The following is a 17,044-nucleotide window of genomic DNA, read 5'->3' as shown; positions in this document are numbered from 1 at the left end:
GGATCCTTATTATATTTGTATATTTGGGCAGTCTATGTAATGTTTATGAGTGTGCCCGCCTGTGTATGTGAAATTAAAACTCCTGTACAATGTTCAGTTGGGGCATTCTCTCCGTTGCCCCCTCCCCTACCGTATCAGTGTGCTGGGATTGTTTGTAGCAAAGAAAGGAGAATGTCTAAAGACACATACAGGATCATCTGCCCTCCTCTGAACTGAACAGTGACTACATGCATGAATACAATATATATTATTCATATTACACAATGTCTAACTGAAAGTTTGAAAGTTTTTTGAATTCCTTTGTTCTGGTGTCTCTGGAAAAACTTGCACGCACGTGCACACGCTCACATCCACTTAACAAGTAATGTCAAGCAAATTAAATAAGGCAAGCCTCATTGTCAACATTGAACTGGAGCATATTAGGTTTCAGAGTCGCGCAGTCCTCATCAGAGACACTGACATTTCCACAATTAGGTGAAATTGAATGGCATGTATATATTAAGCATTCCTGGCATTTTCCTCAAATGATAAAATCTGCGATTTCATTTAGTCCTCTCAGCTCCCTCCAATTAGCCTCCTCTGCAAATGTCATGCATTGCATCACATGTCCAGAGTGATCTCATTTTACCGGAATACTGCATGTGATCAATTTTTATTTGTTCTTCAAATTCCTTAAATGTATTATTGGGTGCTGAAATATAGTACATCAATAAAGATGCCATTCCGATTCTTATTATTATTATAATTTTTTTTTTTGGTTAAAGATGTTTTTCAGTGGGGGTGAGGGCTGGTCTTAGACTGGCCTTTTATGGTTGGTTTATGTGTGTCTCTAAAGTTGGAGCAGTAGGGGAAAACAGACCGCAGGTAGAATGAAGGGCATTACTGTGTATGTGTGGTATGAATAAAATATGTATCTTATTGAATTAAGTTCATTTAATACACACTAATAAAAATCCCTTGATGATAATGAGAAAGTTGAGGATTTAGAGTACAGGAGTGAACCTGTTACACATTCATCTGTGATCATTTGTTTTATAGATTTTTAACAGTTCTTGAAATGTCACCTGGATTGTTTTATTGTGTACGTTTTTTTTTTTCTCAATATGAATTTAATTTCAGGAATGGTGTGAACTATGAAGATAATATTACAAACGCTGGGGATGCTTCTCCTTTTGACAATTTTGATCATAAACTTCACATCTGGTAGCACTAGTTCTGTCCCATCAAATAATGAATCTTGTAATTGAAAGGAAAAAAATATAAACTCATCTCTAATCGATGTCAAAGCACTATGTTTTGTATTACGTGAGTTGGGCCTTTTGCAGTCATCAGTGCAAAACACAAAACTTGACACGTGGGGATTCTGAAAAGAGAGATGTGATACCTGAACGTAAACGTTACGTGTAACAAAATCTCAGCATGGGGTTTTTACTGAGGCAGATTCAGTCAGAGCATGACAGCAGGAAAATGGCATTTCAAACGGGCATTCCAGGTCTTATAAAAAAGACATTTTGAACCTTTGTTTCCGTGTTCTCCAGTTTTCATAAGGCGCACCGTATGGCATAAAGAATCTTTTTTGTGAAACCGGGGGGGGGAGGGGATTATTTTTTTGAGGGATTCTGCTCTGCGAGTAGCGGGCTAGTCCACCTGCAGAGGACTGAACTAATGACCGCTGGTGCTGTTTGGATTAGGCGGGTTTATGGTTGAGGGAGAAAGCGTTTCGCATTCGTCCGCTGGGATTAAGTTTATGGAGATTTGCGGAAGAAGCCGCCCGGACGTTTATGGACAGCGCACGTTTGCTCTAAGAAGCTGGCGGTTAAATTAAAGATGACTCCCATGAAGAGTGTAAAACAAATGCCTGTAAAAGCCCTGCTACCTGAATGCATTCAGTCTCGCTGCATTGGAATTTTTGCAGACATATAGACATAATATAATAGCACAGAAAATGTTGCATAAAACAAAAACAAAAAAACACAACATTTGTGCTTCCACAAATGTTACTCTCTTCTGGAGCTGCATTGGGTTCAAGTGTGTGATGACACTAAGTTTATATTTCTTGTGTGTCTTCCATTTCCATTACAAGCATGCGTGCTGTATTCATAGGATCCAGCTGAAATTCAGTAATTCACAGTGAAATTGTGAACGAATGTTCAGCAAATTGCTGTTGTCATCAGTTTAACATTCTTTCTTGGACGCTAGGTACTGTGTGTGTTAAGAAATGTGTAAAGGTTTATACATTTGATCTCAAGTAATATTTCTGTGCAGTATGCATTCAATTTGTATTGATTGCATGTGCAATGATGCAAGAGGAAAAAACGCTAAGCATCAGGCTGGGAGTTTGCAGCTCCCTGTATGAGGTATCTACAGTGAAATCAGTGTGCAGCCTATCAAACAAAAAAAACACCGGACGCTTAACGTGAGTTTTTACGATGTGGCTTTCTTGGCATGATATATCCTTACGCAGTAACGCAGTGTTTAAAAAGACAACCTTACGCAATAACGCTTTTTTTCTTCTGGAAATCAAAGTACTCTGGCAATCTCTCACTCTCTCGCTGCCCCAAACGGCACACTGCTGATTTATTTATGTTTCTAAATGTGCTTCCTTTTTAAGTCTGTCATTGAGAATAGTTTAGCAACAGCAGCAGCCCAAATCCCTCCCTAAAAAAGCCATCAGCAGGGCAGGCGCATGTAGGCAGGAGACAAGGGGGGGGTGGGGGGGGGATTACATATTCAGAGCAAAAACTGCTGAATAGCAGGGGAGCAGCACAGTTTCTATCCAAAAACAGCCTGTGAAATTCCAGTAAATTCTCTTTTAAGCCTGTGCTGTATTCAGCACCTCTAATGTCTAAAGGGATCCCCTTCCCGCTTCTGGCTTGCAGGCAGCTTGCAGGCAGCCAGGAGTTCATTCTGTTAGCAGTCAGAGCCCCAGACACCCACTGGCAGCAAACTGACAAGATGCTAGCTTCACTGAGCGAAGGCTCAGAGAAACACGGCACACAAATTCTGACTACCTGTGTCCTACCCCCCCCCCCCCCCCCACCACGCACGTTTGCACGCATATGCAGCAAAATGTTGCTGTCTGAAATCAAGAGTAGTGTAATATAATGCATGTGGACCAAATTGGACTCAAAATGTATATTTATACTGGCACACACACACACACACACACACACACACACACACACGTAGTACTGTTAAGCCAACCTGATGCCTCCTAATAAAGATGCTCTGTCTCAGCAGGAGAGAATGCACACTGGCATAGGTGCTGCGGAGGCTTTTCTGGTTCCACCGTCCATGTGAATTCCTGAATGAGAGATGTTCTCTCATTAAGGGTAATGTGTACTGAAGGGCTGACAGCTGATAGGCCCTTACCTTCCCCCCAGCTACCCCCCACTTCCCACAGACCCCCCCTCGCCCCCCACCACCACCACACCAGCCCTGGAAGAGAGCCCGTACAGTATGACAGCTCTGGTGCAGAGAGAGCGAGTCTGCTAATGACAGCTTATTCCTCCATGATTTCAGTTTTTGACAGGATACAGGCCTGCACGTTTCACCATGGCAGCTGTATCATTACCCTATGGCTCTGTCAAGATGCAATACGAGAGAGAGAGAGAGACAGACCGAGAGAGAGAGAGAGACAGAGAGAACGTAATGGTCATGAAATTGTTTCTGACGTACCATTGACTTATAAGCATACAAAGACACGCAGCTCATATTAGCGAAGGATCCTGCTCTGAATCTGCATTGCAGTGCTGAGGGGAAAGTGCTGTTACCGCGCCGGTGAGGGCCGTTTGCCATCCCAGATCGCACTCGTCTCCCAGAAGTCTTTGCACTTTTGATAGTTAGACGTGTTCCGGCCCTTCCGTGATGTCAGAGGGCTAGGGGTCGTTAGCCGCCGCTTCGCGGCGCATTAATGAGGGGGAGCGTGCGCGGGCGGCTAATTAAGCATTACACCGAAGCCCCTCTCCCCTCCCCCCGCTCCTCCCGGCCGCCCGAGCACAAATTGATTGCTCGCTCGGAGCGTCTTGTTTCGGCTCGCCGTCGCTTTGACATTGACCCAGCCAAAATATACCTGCGCCGGTCCCCCGGACGTGACCGGAAAGACTGAGCGCGCTCCCGCTCTCCCGCTCTCCGGCGCTCCTCTCGCTGAGCCCCTCAGGAGGGCCGGGAGAAAAGCAGCACTTGACAGCTGTGATAAATATACAGCAGCTCTGCCGTGGATATCTCCCCTCTCCCTCGCTCTCTCTTTCTCTCTCTCTCTCTCTCCCTCTCTCTCCCTCCCCACTCTCTCTCTATCTCTCTTTTTCTGCACTCCCCCTCTCTCTCTCTGCTCCCCATCTCTCTCTCACTCCCTCTCTCTCCCTCCTCACTCTCTCTCTCTCTCCCTCCCCCCTCTCTCTCTCTCCCTCTATCTCTCTCTTTCTGCACTCCCCCTCTCTCTCTGCTCCCCCTCTCTCTCCTCCCCTCTCTCTCTCTCTCCCCTCTCTCTCCTCCCTCTCTCTCCTCTCTCCTCTTTCTCTGTCTCCCTCTATCTCTCTATCGCTCTCTTTCTGCACTCCCCCTCTCTCTCTCTGCTCTCCCTCTCTGTCCCTCTCCCTCTGCTCTCCTGTCTGCACTTTCTCTCCCTGTGTTTTGAAGCATTTGTTCCACTGCCCCCCTCCCAGCTACCCTCCCACCCCCACCCCCACCCCATGCTGTGGAACCCCTTTGGCAGCCCTGGCCTGTTGCCCCCGCTCCCCTCACCCTCCTCCCCCCGCCTCCACCCACCCCACCCTCTCGGCAAGACATCAGCCTTCTCCCTTTTCCTCACACCCAGAAATGATTTTCGGGGGTACAAATGCAGTTGAATTTCATTAAAAATTAAGTCTTTAGTAAAAAAAAGAAAAAAATCAGTTCGCCCACCACCCCCTACCCCTGTTGCAGACGGTTAGGAGCTGCTCAGGAGGCTTGTGGCAGAGAACACGGGGGCGTGGTGTTTTCAAAAGTGTGTCAAAAGCCTTGGGGTTTGTGTCAGTTTTGGAATATCAGTGGGAGGCAGGGCTGCTGCTTGGTGAACTCCAGCCCAGGAATCTGCTTTCATTTCTGTCACAGTGAGCGTCTTCTGAGGCGCTGATGTCTTTTTCAGAATCGGCTTTGAGCCACCTTGTGATGCACACACACACACACACACACACACACACGCACACACACACCCTGCTTTTTTCTCTCACTGTCATCTCCTCATTCCTGGATTTTTCCACTCAAATGGTGAAGAAAAAGGACTGAATCACTTGGTCAATGCAAAATTCTTTTGCCTGAATTTTATTAGTGAAGGATGATAGACAAACGTTGGCAATAGGTTGTTCTTAAAGGCAATGTTCTAGCTACCGCGCACCATTTAAATAACTCTGTAACAACGTCATCATATTGTTTCAATGCTATAGCGATGCTTGGGGGTGATTTACTGGGGTAGTGGTTGTGGCAGGAAAAGAGGCTCAATCATTTTAGTTTCTATTGCTTTGCTGAAGTCCACGTGAGGATACAGTTTGGGTGGAACATGCTATGTGTCTTGCGTTTAAAAATCGATGCGTCTGGCAGTTGCAAAGACAAGAGAAGCTATTGCTTTCTCTGGGGTCCTCTGGGACAGCAGTCATTAATAACACACGGCCATTACCAGAACAGACCAGAAACCCTCCACTTGGATTACGTGAATTAAAATTCAATCAGAGGGATAGAAAAACAAATCTGTGGTCATATTCACTATCCTTGTAGACTGGTTTTGAATCTCATCATTACTGTTTTCTTCTTTATCCCTAGTTTTTATACCTGGAGTAAAAAAATGTACCCTTTATGTAGCTACTTTTTCCCACGGCGTGCAGGAACTGGCGCCGTGGGCTATGCATGGCAAATTGTGGTCACTCACTCAGTCACTCACTCACGGACGACCTTTGAGGGACGTCTGCGGAAGTGAGTTGCGCCGTGGGTCTGGACAGTTCCGTGCTCGTTCAGTTATTTTAACAGGATAGTTCACATTCTGGGGCTTTTGATATCATGACTGTTTTAGCGATGATATCAAAGGATGTTTTAGATATTTACAGAAGTTTTTTATGACCTGCCAGCTTTATGATGGCTGGTATCGGGGTGTTTGTGGTTTTGTTGTTTAAAGCAAAAAATAACATGAAAGAAATGAAACCTCTTCAAGAAACTTCAAAGCAGTTTGTGTAGCGGCATTATTTATCCAGAGGCTGTATATAAAAAAGCACATTAATTTTATATTGTTTATTCACAATTACAAACAAAAAAATGCTTTTGTATTGTGTCAGTACGTCTTTCCTTAAGCTCAGTGGTCTCAAGGTGCATGTACCATAGGAGTGAGTTCCAACTAAAAATATTAAACATATTTAAAAAAGTAATACACACCCGTACAACCTCTGCATGCATAATATCATTCCACAAGCTTCTATGGAATTACTTGAAGTGTTTTCCAGCTTTAAACCATCAACTATGTGTGCCTCTATGCTGGCCATTGCAAACCAAACAGCTAGTTTTGTAAGTACCTAAAATAGCTTCCTTGCTCACAAAAACTGTGCGGTCCAATCAAAAACATAGGCCTACACTGAAACTGAAAATGACATTAACAAAAACTACAGGCTAGCAAATGAGTCCGAGAGCAATGGCAATAACACTATTTTCACAAAACCCTTCTCGATCAACATTCTCAGGCTTGGCTGTGATGTTACGCGATTCTCAGTAAAGTGTTGATTGGTGGAATTCCACGTTATGAGGAGAAAGGGCTGGGTGCGGGCGGGGTTAGCGGGTCGCCTGCTGCTGGGGGGTCGGTTCGGGACCCTGCGGGGCGTTCTCGTCATTTCGGCTGTTCTGGCTCGCTCTCTCAGCGGGAGGACCCTCTGAAGGCTGAGCGCAACTTAAACTCAATTAATGCAGCGCTGTGGCCTCCTGCTTATCTCACTTCCTGTCCAACAGTCTGATTGCCTTCTGAGCTGAATTAATAGACACGCCCCACAGTACAGAAATACTGACAATAGATGAGGTCTTACACAGTTAGATGTTTTTTTCACTCTTTAATTCTCCGCTGGCTATCAGGATTATTTGAACATGAACATGCACCTAGCAGTGAGACATGCAGCTCTTATGGGTGTTTGAGAAATTCCATTAAAGGCTGCTCCGACCTCCTCATTGGTGAATTTCAGAAAATTCTTAACATATGCCAAGAAGGACCAATGTTGCTATGGACAAAACAGTGGACAGATGTCCATTCTGAGCAAAGAAGTGGAGAACATGTAGCAATTCTCCTGTCCTTAAAACATTCAGTCTTCCAGACTATAAGTCCTGACCTGTGAGAAGTAGGGCATGAGGCCTGTGTTAGACTATGCAGTGCCAGGTGGTCGAGGTAAGGACACTCCGTAGATTCCCCCTTGAGCTGTAGTGTACAACTGTCTGGTTGCCAGATTAAGCTGGGATACAATGTAGAGTGATTGTAGAGGCTGGTGAAACTTAGGTCATGGTTGATGCGCAGTGACAGGGTGCAGTACCTTTTCAGGTGTGGCCGGTGTACCTCACGGGTCATTGCTGGGGCACGTTATAGGGCACTGTGTCATTTCCTGCCAGGTTGTCCTAGGTGCAGTCAGCACTGGCACCATTGCGAATCAAGTCCAGACCATCACATCGCACGCTGGGTATTGTGCCGATTAATAACTTGAAGGGACAGTGTCTACACAACAATACACATTTCCATTTGAAAAATACACCAATACCAATACTCCATTACCAATATTTGCTCTATTATAGTAGATTTCTCATCTGTTGAAAAGCCTGATGCATGCCTCTTAGTCTTTTTTCAGTAATCGTTTTGAATCCTCTGGTAAATGTGTGAATGTGCTCTTATAATTGTGCAGATGCAGTGTCCAGATACATGTACAGTACGTGTCCATACGTATATGCACGTATGTATTGAGCAGTAAGGGAATTTCTACTTTTATTTTACTCAGTTTATTTGGTCTATTTTGTTCAGAAATTCACACAGTAATCATGAGATATGGTTGTCTCAAGCAGACCCAAGTCATATTCACTGAAGAGAAAATAACACAACTGATTCTCTAGGTTTTGCACCGTGGATCACACCGATAGCTCTTGATCCTTGTGTCCCTATAATCTTTCACTATTTTATTTAACCTTTTTTGACAACTGTAGCTGAAAAATGTTTACAAACGCTACTAAACACAACAGCTAATACTGGGACTTAACGACTGAGAATAGTCAAATAATTCTATATTCAGAGTGAATTTATAAGCAGAAATTCTTTAATAGCCTGTCTTTATGGAGACACTCAGTTGATGGAGAATTGCATTGTCATATTTGAATTGGATGCCACTCAAATTTCTCTGATAAGTGATGCTCAGCTTTCAATTGTGCAGAGTACAAAAGGAGGCTTATCTCTCACTGTTGCATTGGAAAAAATTTCAAATATGTCTCAATTATGTGGTGCAGAAGCTATTGGAGTATTCTCTGCCATAATGGTTTTCTGCTCCGAGCATCTGTGTTTCTGAGTGCCGAACATGGTCAATGAAATACATATTTTTCAGACTGGTGTAGAATCAAGATGGATTGATCCATGCATGTTCCCCACACACAGGTGTTCATACATCAATATGCTCACATAATAAAAACCTGACTGAGGCCTGCACTCTGAATTAATGCACTCTGCTGCCTATTGACCTGATGAGAAAGTGCCCAACGTGGCTGAAAATCGCAGGCTTTGTGTCCCCCAAAAATGGGTGAAATAGAAAAAAGGAAGTGTTATGAATGGCTCAAGGTTACTATGGAAATCACAAAGGCTTTTGATTGGTTTGTGTGAGTCAGTGACTGACAGATTGTCTGATGAGGCCCCAATTTTCTGTCGCCTATAGTCATCCAACAGCTCCACGCTCCTGGATCCACCTTTAAATGAGAAATACATATTCCTGAGGAGCCTTATCCTCTCTACATTCTAAAAGGGCAAATGCAGAGGATCTATGTAAAGGTTCACATTTTTGTTCAATTAAAATTCCTTGGTTCAGAGAGAATTTTTTCCACTGTTGGCCTAGGGCCACGAGCAACTCATCAGGCCAGTTCCTCCTTATTCCACACAGGTACCTGCACAGTTATTTTCAACAGCTTAATTAGTTTCCTGGTTCCAAGATCTACCTGGATCTTTCAGGGAGGAAATATTCAAGACCACAGGACATGGCTGCTCTTTGCCTCTTGGCTCGTGTTATCACACTGGCTGGTGGATTCAAAACACAGTAACACAGTACGTGTTTAAAGTAGTTTAAGGGAGATATTTGGCTATTTTGCTGGTTCCTCTTGTTACATTACCATGATGCTCGTGGGTAATGCCTAAATACTGTATGTTTGTATGACATTTATGACATGTCTTTAGGATGAAAATCTTATCCAGGCCAAGGATTTAAATTTATGTTACAGGATTTTACCTTTCTTCTATAAAATAAATAAGGGTCAATGTGGAAATTTCCAAAAGAGATGTTCTCCCCTGAAGGTCAGTCATCCCTCAGCACAAGGTCAGTAGAGTCTTCTTTGATCACATGTTTTAGACAATTATCACATTACACCCCCCCAGACATCCATGTCGATAAATCAATTGCCACTTAACTGAATGACAACAGTGTTCTTATGCTGTCACATATTCCGTTCAGTGTTGTTATTAGAACCACAGGGTATGTGGTAGTAGCATAGTTTTATAATCATGCTATATCACAGTTATTTTTTTTAATCTGTGGTAATTAACCTACACACATAAGTGCACTCATATCACCTGCAAATAAATGATACATGGTTAGCTAATCATAATAATGAAATGGTTGACAGCAGGATGGGTAAATAAAAAATAAAATTGGTGAAAACAGATCAACTGAAATGAAATCTCTGCGATTTAAACTTTGTAAATGGATTGAATCATGGTTAACGTTTTAACAATATCCTTCGTCAATATCCTGTGTAACTGTTTTGGCATAGATGGAATTTCTTGGAACAGACAAAGTACTGTTTTGTTTTCTGAGAAATATCTGGAAAAAAAATCTCTCACCTCTGTCCTAGAACTCCATTGATAGCAATGTTTGTAATTTCAGTTCTATTTTTGACAATTTCAGAATTTTGTCAGTTTAAGTGTGCAGATTTGCTTGGGGTAAGATTCTACCAGCCTCAATAAAACTGGGTGATAGAAATGCATTGGAGTTCTAAAGCCAGTTTCTCCACAACTGCTCTGAATGTTTTGAACCATTGGCTTATTTTGAATGCGCTGTGCTTCTGAGCCAGTTAAGTTTTTAGTTTTTCAGTCTTACTGCATGTTTCATGTATTCTGATCCCTGAGCTGTGCGGAGGTGTTTGGTGAGGTGACCGTTTCAAATTACCTTCATGTGGAATAAAAAACCGAGGTGCTAGGAACGGTATGACTCAGCAGAAGACCAGCCGTCCGGTTTGGTTCTGCGTGGTGCTGGTGTGAGGCTCATTAGTAGGCCTGAACCTCACATTCCCTGAAAGCACTGCAACACGACTTGGATAACGCTTGAAGACCTTTTGAGCCACTGCCGTAAGCTTGTCGGCTTTGTGGAGATTGCTTGGCCGGATGCCATTTTGAAAATGTGTGCACTGCACGCTTTTGAGGGCTTCCTGATATGTCATGTTACTTGCGTCATCCGAGACAAATGCAGCCACGCTGCTGAAATCCGCCTCAATCTAACAGACGTTTCTTGATCTTGCATCCTCAACTGAACGGTAGTTCGCCGCAGCGAAGTACACCGTGTAAATAAAGACCGCTTTCAAATCTGATGAAATTGATTTTTAGTGAAAAACAAATACAAAACAACTGCCTGTGCCTTCTGTTGGCTTGTCTGATTCAAGATTCAAGATTAACTTCATTGTCCCACAAAGTGGGAACATTTGGCTTGGGCTTTCACCCATGCTGCAGCCATAAAAGACGAACATTCCAGATACAAAAAACATACAAAGATGTACATACTGCAAGGTACCTAAAGGCACCTATAGACAAACAGGAAAACAAACACATCAACAATAAAAGCAAAGATCTGCACAAATCCCATTAATAATAACAATAATAATAACAATAATAATAATAATAATAATAATAATAATAATAAATAAATGGGGACTCTGAACCTCCTCCCAGAGGGCAGTAGCTGATACTCAGTGTGTAGAACATGGAATGGGTCAGTAACTATCCTATTGGCTTGCCTTAGGGTAGCCTGTTCGTAAGTAGACTGCAAGGATAGATGCTGTCTTACACCTATAACCTTCCATGCAGTCTGCATCAAGCGGACCAGTTTGCACTCTAGAGGTTACCAAACCAAGCTGTGATGCCGTATCTGAAAAGGCTCTCTAAGACTGCCTGATGTGACCACAGACATGCTATCAGCTGACTTGACCACTTCCTTCCTGTCTCCTTATGTGCATTAGGAGACCCCTGTACGTCTGCCCAAGTTGTTCTGCAGCCCCGCTATTGATTGCATTCTTACTGAGAAAACGCACGTCTGTCTGCTCTCTCGCGCCCTGCTGACTGATGAATTCCCCTTATTCTTGGCCTTCGCACAAAGGAACCTTGAAGCCGATGTTTCCTCTTTTTTTTGGGTAGATTTCAACCCATTGTTGTTTTGTGTGTAAATTGCAAACTGTGCAGAATTGATTGAATCCGTCTGTGTGGAGTGTACCAGGCGGATACTGGAAGATTTTGTTTAACATTCTGTCTGTGTTTACCTTTGTTTCTCTCCATGTGTTAGGAAACCAGTTGTTTTTCATGGGGGTAGCCACTAAATGTATGCATAGTCAGGTGATTGTTCCAATCCAGTATCCATAGTCCCCATAGACCCTTGTGAGCTTTTTGTAACCAAAAATGCATTTCACCAATATTGTGATCAATGTTCTCTAACCTTCTAGGCTATGCATTTTACTGGTTATCACAACAAATAATAAGTGTATTGTGTTGCATTATTGTCTGTCTGTACTCTACGTATTAGCATTTTGTATTACTGTGCATACTACTACTACTACTACTACTACTAATAATAATAATAATAATAATAATAATAATAATAATAACTAATATTATTATTGTTGTTGTTGTTGTTGTAATTTTTATTGTTATTATAGAGCGGTAATAAAACAAGGAACTCTAAGCACTAAACAAAGAACAATAACTGGACATAATTAAGAATTATCATTCACATTTATATTAACAGTCACAGGCAACACGAAACAGTCACGTACTTGGTCTGACTTCTTTGTTGTGGTTGTCATAGGTTCACTGCAGGAGCACTGACTCCTGAAATTACTCTGCATTCACCAGCTCACAGCAGAGAGAGAGAGAGAAAGAGGGAGAGAGAGAGAGAGAGAGAGAGAGAGAGACTGAGAGAGAGGGAGAGAGAGAGAGACAGAGAGAGAGAGAGAGAGAGAGAAGAGAGAGAGAGGGAGAGACAGAGAGAGAGAGGAGAGAGAAAGAGAGAGAGAGAGAGGGAGAGACTGAGAGACAGAGAGAGAGAGAGAGAGACAGCGAGAGACAGACAGAGAGAGAGAGAGCGAGAGAGAGAGACCCCTCCCATCGCTGCAGCCTGTGGCACGGAGAGCAGAAGTCTCATTAAGTGTGTTAATTGGCATTTTTTTTTGCTGGTGGGCGATCGAGCCCCGGCGTCTCCTCTCACTCGTCCCTCTCGCCGGGTGACGGGGAAATTGGAGGATGTTGAGCGGGCGGCGGAGATACGCAGCCGCGTCGGGTCCGCTGCGGGACCGCCCATCAGGTCCGGGGGGCCGCCGGCGGTACCGGCTCCAGAAGTGGGTCAGCGCCAGGGCGTCTTATCTGCGAAAGCCATTAACTGGCGTATCTCCGCGGCTTACTCTTTAAAGAGCGCGCGCCATTCAACCATCAGCAAGCGCAATTTGTTTGTGCGGCTGATTCGCACAGCAACTTACATCCCGGCCCCCACAGAATGTGAACTGAGAAGCATTCAATGAAACGATCTGTCAGTAACCGTTAGTGTACTATTATACTATGAAGTATGCTTGAATATTACACCTGAAGAAGGGAGCGTATGCGTCGCCTCCATTCCCTGTCCATACACCCTCATGCTTCTCTTATCAAAAATGCCAAAAGGGACTACTTCCATTTTAATATTTTGAATGAAAATTTTTTTAAATGAAGTTCTGCTGTATATAAAAAATTACTAATTGTGTATAAATATAATTAAATATAAACATCCATATTATCCACATCTATATTTCCCACAAACCTCCCACCTGGATTCAGATTTAATCCCAATGCACCCTTGTGCTAGACTGCTGTAGAAAAGCCCCTGTTATGGCATTAGTTCATCGATCGATTGATTGATTATCTGAGCGAATCAGAGAGGATGTCTCCATCCCTGCAGCATTTCTCCCTCCTGGCCCTCGGTGCACGTTCATCTCAGCGCGCGTTCAGGCCGCTGCAGCGCAGGAGCAGGCCTGTGCTAGTGCGCGCCTCTCTCAGCAGCCCTCTCCGCTGTGCGCAGTTGTTCCGGTCTGTCTGCGCAGTCTGCTCTGCGTGTCTGCCAGCATGCCCGCATTTAGGGATTAGTGCACGTTGCTGACTGATGCTGTGTTTTAGAGAGAGAGAGAGGGAGAGAGAGAGAGCTGCGTGTGCTGCGTGTGCTGCGTGTGCTGCGTGAGCTGCGTGAGCTGCGTGAGCTGAGTGAGCTGCGTGTGCTGCGTGTGCTGCGTGAGCTGCGTGTGCTGCGTGTGCTGCGTGAGCTGAGTGAGCTGCGTGTGCTGCGTGTGCTGCGTGAGCTGAGTGAGCTGCGTGTGCTGCGTGTGCTGCGTTTGCTGCGTGGCTGCGTGAGCTGCGTGGGCTGCGTGTGCTGCGTGAGCTGCGTGAGCTGCGTGGGCTGCGTGTGCTGCGTGGGCTGCGTGAGCTGCGTGAGCTGCGTGTGCTGCGTGAGCTGCGTGAGCTGCGTGTGCTGCGTGTGCTGCGTGTGCTGCGTGAGCTGCGGAGCGCGCTCTGTGATTTCCTGCTCTGATCGCGCGCGTCGCACGAGTCGGAGCAAAGGCTCGTAAGCCCGAGGTTCTCACCACCCGCCTCGTACTTTTAAACCCATTCTGTTTTTTTTTTTTAAACTAATGTTTTCATCTTTTCAAATCGGAGTACTGCCTACCGGGTGGTTGCACACACAGTTGGTACTGTAGTCTTTCCCTTTTCTGCTCCTGAGCTGCGCTGTAAGATTTTTTCTATTATTGTTTTTCTGTTTGAAACTGGCAGCTGTTGGGGAAGTTGGTGAAGGTGTGCCGAGGGGTGGAGTGGAACAGGGGAACATTTCTGATCAGGAGAGCAAGGAGACGTGCCTTGATGCTGTCTGGACTGAGGCTAGCCCAACCCTCTAAACATTTTTTATTATTTATTTTTAATTTTGACTGATCCTATTGCAGGTCTGTTTCAACAGTGGAAAACTAACTGGTGGAATAATAATATTATATGAAAAAGAATTAATAAAACAATACAAAATAGTCAATTAAATATAATAATAGACGAATGCTGGAAGCTGTCTGTGAGAGCAGGGTTTTCTGTGTGCAGTTGTAGCGGGATGGTAGGCGGGCAGGCTGACAGAGCCGTCACACGCCCGTGAGAACACAGCCGACGTGCACGGCTGGAGCTGAGCGGCCGAGAGGCTGTGATCACTGGGGCCTGGTGAGGAGACAGACAGAGCGGAGCGGGGGGAGGGTCAGAGACTGAGAGCCCGCTAATCATAAACCTGCAGCGGGGAGACGAAAGCAGGGTGAAACGGGAGGGGACTGCGAGGGTGCAGGGCTCTCACTTCCTGCCGTCGCTATTTACCCCTCTGTTTCTGCTTCTCCTTTCCCTATTTGCCCTCATGCTTTTTCTCTTTTTTCCCTCCCATGCTGCCAGACTGTGATGCTCTCACATTCAGGCCTGTTATTGCCGAGCCCATGAACCTGCACAGCTGGTCAGCTTTGAGCTGCTTTGTCTCTCTTTTTTTTGTTTGGCATTTGAGAGTGATGAACATAATGCTGAGGATGCACATTTTTCACCCTGGTTTTGCTGTATGGCCCACCCTTTTTTCCAATGATTTTGTGTGTGTGTGTGTGTGTGTGTGTGTGTGTGTGTGTGTGTGTGTGTGTGTGTGTGTGTGGTGCGTGTGCGTGTGCGTGTGCGTGTGCGTGTGCGTGTGCGTGTGCGTGTGCATGTGCGTGTATGTGTGTGAGTGTGTGCTCGTCCGTGTGTGTGTGTATGTGTGTATGTGGGTGTGTGAGTGAGTGTGTGTGTGTGTGAGTGTGTGCATGCATGTTTGTGTGTGTGCTTCTGCGTGTGTGCGTGTGCGTGTGCATGTGCGTGTATGTGTGTGAGTGTGTGCTTGTCCGTGTGTGTGTGTATGTGTGTGTGTGGGTGTGTGAGTGAGTGAGTGTGTGTGTGTGTGAGTGTGTGCATGCATGTTTGTGTGCGTGCTTCTGCGTGTGTGCGTGTGCATATGCAGAATTATGTGGTCCTGTAAGCGCTTCCAATTCTAGCACCCTACGCAGCAAAATGTCCAGTATTAATTCAACTGTGACAGTATTAATTCAACTCTAACAGTGTTATTTCAACTCTAACAGAAAACATTTGGTCTCTGTTGGTACCAAATGTTGTCTGTTAGAGTTAAATTAACACTGGACATTTTACTGTGTTCAAGTTGGGCATGGGTATATAGCAGTGTTCTTTAGCGACTCCTGAGGGGAGGGTTTCACAAGAACCATGGCACTGCCAATAGCAATAACAAGTCAGTAATGTAACATGGAAATCTATTCATATTTTCATATTGAATCATGCGAGAAAAAAAAAAATGATGGAAGAAGGACAGCACGAATCCCTAATCTGAAAACCTGGCGTGTTGATGCCCTGGCCGCCCGATTCTGCAGTCCGGCCGTGACGTGCGGCAGGTTCGCTCACAGTGCAGCTGCAAATGATGTTCGAGAATTTCGATGTACAGGCTCAAGGCTACAAAGCTGGAGAAACAGATTCTCCTCACCCCCCCACAACCCTTCATTATGTATGTAGTGTACTTTTGCAAGGAACATTATTAAATGCATAATGTATGTACATACATAATAGCCCTAGCTCGAGCTAACATGTTCATCTCTGTGCTCATTATGGGCGGGCCTGTGGCTGACACCGCGCCGAACGCAGTCCTCTCATTTAATCGCTGCCCCCCCCCCCGCCCCCCCGCCCCCCCCACTGCAAAGGAAAGCCCTCCAGCTTCACTGAGGGAAGCTGATGCTATTGGATGGTGCGATTGGGGGGCTTCCTCCCCGATCCCCCACCCCCTGGGATCGCGCTGGGGGGGCTCAAAGTGGTGCAGACACGCCCCGCTGACTCGCAGATGAACTTGTCCCGCACCCCTAGGGGAGCCAGCAGACGTAACTGAAGAAACTTTGGGGCACTTCTCTGCGTGCTGAAAGTCGAGATAAGAACTGCGTGGCGTATAGCTTATTTATTCATTTTGCAGTTGAAATAGTTTCGATATCTGAGGGTGACTTGAGTTGTGGTGAGGCTAAGACTGTGCAGCGGGAATCAAGAGTGCTGAACACGTTTCTCGTTGGATCGAAGATGCAAAATATTTCAGATACCTCTTACTGGTGACCTCGCAAGTACCCTCTTAACACTCCATTTACATATGTTTTGTACATGACACCAAAACTTATAGTTTTTCATGTTACAAAACCATCAACAGTCAGTGTGGAGATCCACTTATTTTAACAAGAGCGAAATTTCAAATATTCTCAGTTTATATTCCTGTCTCAGTTCATAGGAATATAAATTGAGAAACAGGAAAATGTCAAAAAATGACAGTCATGAATTTTACCAGAATTGCCACTTGACTGTCAAGCAAGGGAAAAGTCTTACTTTTCCCTAATTTGGTTTGGCTGATCTCAAAACGTCATGCTATTTGATGCCTCTTCACTGCTATATTTAGCTTTCATCAGCTGTTGGCAGCTCTCTGTGTTCTGAAATACAGCC

The 17,044-nt window shown here is 44.8% G+C and overlaps 1 protein-coding gene and 1 long non-coding RNA gene across 2 annotated transcripts in view; both read left to right on the top strand.

Annotated features, from left to right (window-relative positions):
• The window catches only part of LOC135239818 (uncharacterized), a 39,994-nt gene extending 27,783 nt beyond the window's left edge, over positions 1–12,211 (top strand). Inside the window, exon 3 of the long non-coding RNA XR_010325502.1 lies at positions 11,470–12,211. This is a non-coding gene — a long non-coding RNA (uncharacterized LOC135239818). The remainder of the gene's footprint in view (positions 1–11,469) is intronic.
• The window catches only part of acads (acyl-CoA dehydrogenase short chain), a 276,335-nt gene that overhangs the window by 238,807 nt on the left and 20,484 nt on the right, over positions 1–17,044 (top strand). The gene's annotated exons all lie outside the window — the stretch shown is intronic.

The sequence above is a fragment of the Anguilla rostrata genome, chromosome 14 (assembly GCF_018555375.3).
Source record: "Anguilla rostrata isolate EN2019 chromosome 14, ASM1855537v3, whole genome shotgun sequence".
In the NCBI taxonomy this organism is placed as follows: Eukaryota; Metazoa; Chordata; class Actinopteri; order Anguilliformes; family Anguillidae; genus Anguilla; species Anguilla rostrata.
Note: the sequence above shows the minus strand (reverse complement) of the source record. Positions and strands in the feature narration are given on the sequence as shown.